The sequence below is a fragment of the Saimiri boliviensis genome, chromosome 18 (assembly GCF_048565385.1).
Source record: "Saimiri boliviensis isolate mSaiBol1 chromosome 18, mSaiBol1.pri, whole genome shotgun sequence".
Classification (NCBI taxonomy): Eukaryota; Metazoa; Chordata; class Mammalia; order Primates; family Cebidae; genus Saimiri; species Saimiri boliviensis.
Genome location: NC_133466.1, coordinates 40,664,353 through 40,670,149, shown reverse-complemented (window position 1 = coordinate 40,670,149; position 5,797 = coordinate 40,664,353). Strand labels below are relative to the sequence as shown.

General features: G+C 35.9%; 1 pseudogene; it reads left to right on the top strand.

Annotated features, from left to right (window-relative positions):
• The first annotated feature begins 3,604 nt into the window (after nt 1-3,604).
• Nucleotides 3,605-3,987, top strand: LOC120368463 (small ribosomal subunit protein uS8-like; annotated as a pseudogene).
• The last annotated feature ends 1,810 nt before the right edge of the window (nt 3,988-5,797 follow it).

Genomic DNA, 5,797 nt, shown 5'->3' with positions numbered 1-5,797 from the left:
GTCATGATTGTTGGTGCCAGTAATCTCAGCTATTCATGAGGCTGAAGCACAAGAATCACTTAAACCAGAGAGGTGGAGACTGCAGAGAGCTGAGATCATGCCACTGCACTCTAGCCTGTACGATAGAGGATAGAGTGAGGCTCAATCCCAAAAAACAAAATGAAAAATGAAATACTATTAGGATGCAAGAATGAATTAATCACAGCCAGGAGTAGAGGTTATTTTCCAAGATTATTTGGCCTCAAATATTGCCTTGTCTATTCATCACATGGGCCATTTGTCTAAAATTCTCTTTATTTTAATAGATTATATTGAGTACAATCCCAAATATTATAATGCAATTTTTGGGATGGCAAAACAGTCACGTTTATTTTTGTTTCTAAGAGGTGAAAATCAAATGTGAGATGAATTATTTCTTAATAGCTTTCTCTGTTGATCTTTTTGATCAACATACTAAAGGATCAATTTTTTTTTAAGTTTTTCTTTTTACCTCACTTACACTGTGTAACAAAGACCAAAGCTGCTTCTCATATATATTTTCCTCACTGTAGATCTTAGTTACAGAAAATCAGTTTTGTTATTGTTCCATTGTCCCTTTCCTATATTAAGAGAGAGATTAGTAAATGTTGGACTGACATTTCAAGAAAAAAGGCCCCGATTTGTCATGATTGCTGATTTCTGTGGCAAAAATGCTCCCATATGGCCAATTTCAAACTACTGATGTGATGTTGTTGTACTAGGAATTCAAAAAAGGTGTGCAAAATTGAGTTGCATAAATTACTGAAACCCAGCTCTAGCACATTGTGTGTGTGTGTGTGTGTGTGTGTGTGTGTGTGTGTGTGTGTATTGATATGGCAGGATTTGTTTCAGATAATGGGGATACAACAGACAAGAATATAAAATGTTTTTTTTTTGTATGTATAATTTAGGGGGAGACACAAACATTAAAGTAGTAAATGAATTAATAAGTTCAATAATTTCCAAAACACTAAGCAAGAAAAAAAATAATATAAAGATGGGTTAGAGAGTGACTTGGAGGCTTTTATGGTTGGGAGAATTAAGATAGCTATATCAGTAAAGCTCTTTTTAAGAAAAGGGCATTTGAATTCGAACATAGCTCATATCAAGGAAAAACCTGACAAAGTATTGGGAGCAATATGCTCAAAACTGCCCTGAGGTGAAAGCATGTTTGGTGTACTTGAGGAGCAGAAATAAGCCCAAGGTGACAACTGGGAGATAAGCAGGGTGAGATGTAAAAGATGAGGTCAGAGAGAGGGGGTACATTATGTTAAGCCCAGTTGTGTATGATACTACATCAGAATTTTAGTGTTAAAAGGCCACAGTATATTAGAACTGAACATTTGCCTCCAGAGGAACAGTTTTAAGCAGAGACTTCCAAAAAGTATAAGGATGTCTGTACTTGGCATTGAGACAGCAAGTTAACCGAGAAGCCCTCATCTCAGTTACATTTTGAGTTTGAAGCACTGCTAAGGAAGTCTTCAGATTTTGATGAGCAGGCAAAGGTTGCATTTTACATATAAAATTAAAAATTAGGACTTTCCCAATTGCTACAGAAAAATTATATTCTTTATCAAGATAATGAATATCAGTGTCTTGAATTTCTTCACATGTTGAAATTTTCAACAAATCTTATCAATATTTATTTTCTTGTATGAACATAATTATTCTATGAGGTAGGCAGATATTTTTTAATTATTCAAAATTAAAGTGTGGAAAGTGAGAGCCAAGGAATTCTGGTGACTGGACAATGACTGATACAATTTTAAATCTTATCTTTTCTATTTCTTTCCAATGTTAATTATTTCATACTGCTTCCATAATTTTTATTTATTTGAGACTTCCTAATTATTTTTGAATGTTATTAATCTCAATAAATATAAATAAAAAAAGCTATTAAAAATAGATTGAATTGTCGTATTTAAAATTTTAAGTCATAGCATAGTAGCTTTTCTCATCATACTTATTTCTATGTTCATATTATCTCTGTGAATTTTGGATTTGTAAAGATCCATAAGCACTATTTTAATTATAAGAGCCTGGTCAAATATTAAAATGATCTTAGGGAGTACTGAGTTATAAAATATATAATATAGTATAAAAACAGCAACTTTTTCTTTCTTGATACTCAGTTTAATGTAAGATATTTTTAAAGAATTTTATTGCAGTTTGGAAGTGGTCTTTACTAAGAAATTTTCTAATGTCACTTTGATAGCTCTGTTTCATGCTTTAATACTTCAATGAAATAACCTATAATTAAATTATCTTAACTGTCTTTCAAAGATATAGAGAGCGCAAAAACTTTGTGCATTAGTAGAAATAATTTAAGAAGTATGGAGGGATAAACCAGAAAAACTTGAATGTGAATTATTTTAAGTTACTTAATTTATAATATTCAATAGGGTTTACAAAATCGATATTGTCAATTTATTATGTACCTATATCTAGGTTACACTCAATATAGATGAAATGAATAATTTAGTAGCATAAAAACATTTAATACCACCAGAAGAAGAAGGACCTTTTGATTCTTCACTGATGCCCAGTCATACATATAACAATTCTTTCTTAGTTCCTAGGTACCTTTGGGAGATTGAGTTTGTAGCATGATTGGTCAGAGTCAACGTCAGCTCATAGTTGCACATTACATGATACTTTGATTTTCAGTCAGAGATTCTCCCTTATGTGTCGATTTCCCTTTTGAAAGCCTTCTAGGAAACTGATATAAATGGTAGGCTAAATTTAGCTATTCTTAAACCCCTGGCTTAAACCTTATGCCATTAAGGTTGGCTAAATTTAGCTATTCTCCAACCCCAACCTTAAACCTTCATGCCATTATAATAGCGCAAAAATAAACCCAAGACTCTATTTGAATTTGTTACATCCTCATAATTATGGTGCTCAGGGAAATAGTTACAGAGATGGAGGACAGTTTACCTGCTCTCAAGGAGTTTATAGTCTAACATAGGAGATACTCATATAAATAACGAAATCTTTTTACATAGGGACAAAAATATAGGGGAGCATATTTGATTCTGCTCTGGTGTATGGAGCAGGAAAATTTTTCATGGAATGTATTCTTTGACTTTGACCCTGAAGGGCAAATTACTTATTTCTAGATGTGGAGTAAGAAATCACATAATAGGATATAAGAAACTAGCTTGAGTCAATATTTGAATGTCCATGACTAACATAATCAGAGACAGTTAAGGTAAGGTTTGGGACAAGAAGTGTTAATGGAATAAAAAATCCTTTACAGAGGTATTGGGACAACCATAATGTCTTTTAATTGAGAGGGAAGAGTGATGGGAAAAAACTCAAATGTCTCAGGAATAGAGATCATGCTGGGCCTCAAATGGGAACCAAAAGAAGATAAACATGTTTAGAAGGCAAGTTATGGGAAATGTTTAGAGACTGGTTTGTGGAATCAATGCAAATGCAAGCAGAGAAGTATAGGGGAAAATCAGACATGAATATATGTTGGTCAGTATAGAAGGTAGGTTTTAAGATATGACTTTGAAAGTCATCATTGTATAGAAAATACCATGTCTCTCCCGTCTTCCTTCAGTCATCTTTCCACGCCGCCACAATGGTGTGCATGAATGTCCTGGGTGATGCGCTCAAGAGCATCAACAATGCCAAAAAGAGAGGCAAATGCCAGGTGCTTATTAGGCCATGTTCCAAAGTCATTGTCCAGTTTCTCACAGTGATGATGAAGCATGGTTACATTGGCGAATTTGAAATCATTGGCCATCACAGAGCTGGGAAAATCGTTGTGAATCTCACAGGCAGGCTAATCATCCCCAGATTTGATGTACAACTCAAAGATCTAGAAAAATGGCAGAATATAATCTGCTTCCATCCCGACAGTTTGGTTTCATTGTACTGACAACCTCAGCTGGCATCATGGACCATGAAGAAGCAAGACGAAAATACACAGGAGGGAAAATCCTGGGATCCTTTTTCTAGGGATGTGATACATATATTTACAAATAAAATGCCCCATGGACTCCGGTGCTTCTAAAAAAAAAAAAAAAAAAAAACCAGCATATAAGATGAGAAAAATATATACTGACAATACAACTCCAACAAGCTATCTAGTGAATTGTGGTTTAAGATTTATCTTTATTACTGCAAAAGCTATGACTGTGTTGAACTGGAAGATGGATAAGTAAGAGTGAGAAGGATGTTGATAAAGCCTTCAGAGACTTGCTGGATGCTCCTTTCTGAGATTCAAGTGACCAGAGTCAGGCAGATACATAGGGAGGGATAGGAAATAGAAGCTTTAATGAAAATCATTATCTAGTGAAAACAAATGAGATCAAAAGTCAATCCTGAGCTGAACAGAGTGATCAATTAGTATTTCTGTGTCTACTGGTGGCAAACATAAGAATCTCATTGGAATAAAAAGATCTTCCCTCATGTAAATGTCTCAGGAGCTCCAGTACTGTCTGAGAGTCTAGCCCTTCATGGATACAGAGCATTCAGCTGAGCACAGCACCAAAATCACTTGCTACAAGCACAGATATTTCTTTGGCCAAAGTATCCGTGCATGGTAGTAATGCACAATTTTTTTTCCTCTCTCCACTGCCCATATGACAGCTGTGTTAGGAGGACAGCTCATTGTCAATAACCAGTGAATCATCATGCTTGTGCTGTTTCTAAAACTCTGGAGAGGATTATCTATGTACAGTGACAGAACTGCACAACAGTTCTGGTAAATTCCTGGTGGAACTGAGGAAGTACCCTAAAGCAAAAACTGCATTTCCTGCTGTGAGAGGTGGCTATTTTATCATCATTCCTTGCAATATTACTGTGCATGAGAGAGCATTTTATTTCCTTTACTTTAACTTCAGGTTATTACCATATCATATAAGGTTAACACTAGCTACTGTATTAGTCTATTCTCACATTGCTATAAAGACATACCTGAGACTAAGTAACTTATAAAGAAAAGAAGTTTAATTGGCTCATGGTTCTGCCGGCTGGGAGGCTTCTGCTTCTGTGGAGGCTGCCGGAAACTTACAATCACAGCAGAAGATGAAGGGGAAGCAGGCATGATCTTTACTTGGCCTGAGCAGGAGAGAGAGAGAACAAAGGGTTAGGTGCTATACATGTTCAAACAACCAGATCTCATGAGAACTCTCTGACAAACACAGCAAGGGGGAAGTCTTCCCCATGTTCAAACACTTCCCGCAAAGCCCCTCTTCCAGCACTGGGAATTACAATTTGACCTGCGATTTGGTGGGGACACAGAGCCTAATGACATTATTCTGCCCTTGGCACCTCCCAAATCTCATGTCCTTTTCACATTTCAAACGCAATCAGGTGTTCCCAACTGTATTAGTTTCTTTTCATGCTAGTGATAAAGACATGCCAGAGACTGGGAAGAAAAAAGAGGTTTAATGGACTTACAGTTTCACATGGCTGGAAGGGCTTCACAATCATGGAAGAGAACAATGAGGAGCAAGTCACAGTTTACAAGGATGGGAGCAGGCAAAGAGAGAAAGCTTGTTCAGGGAAAACCCCATTTTTATAACCAGCTGATTTCATAAAACTTATTTACTATCATGAGACCAGCATGGGGAAGACCTGCCTCCATGATTCAATTACCTCCTACTGTGTCCCTCCCACGACACATGGGAATTCAAGATAAGATTTGGGTGAGGACACAACCAAATAATATCACCTACAGTCCTCCAAAGTCTTTTATTTATTTATTTATTTATTTATTTATTTATTTTGAGATGGAATTTCGCTTTTGTTAGCCGGGACTACA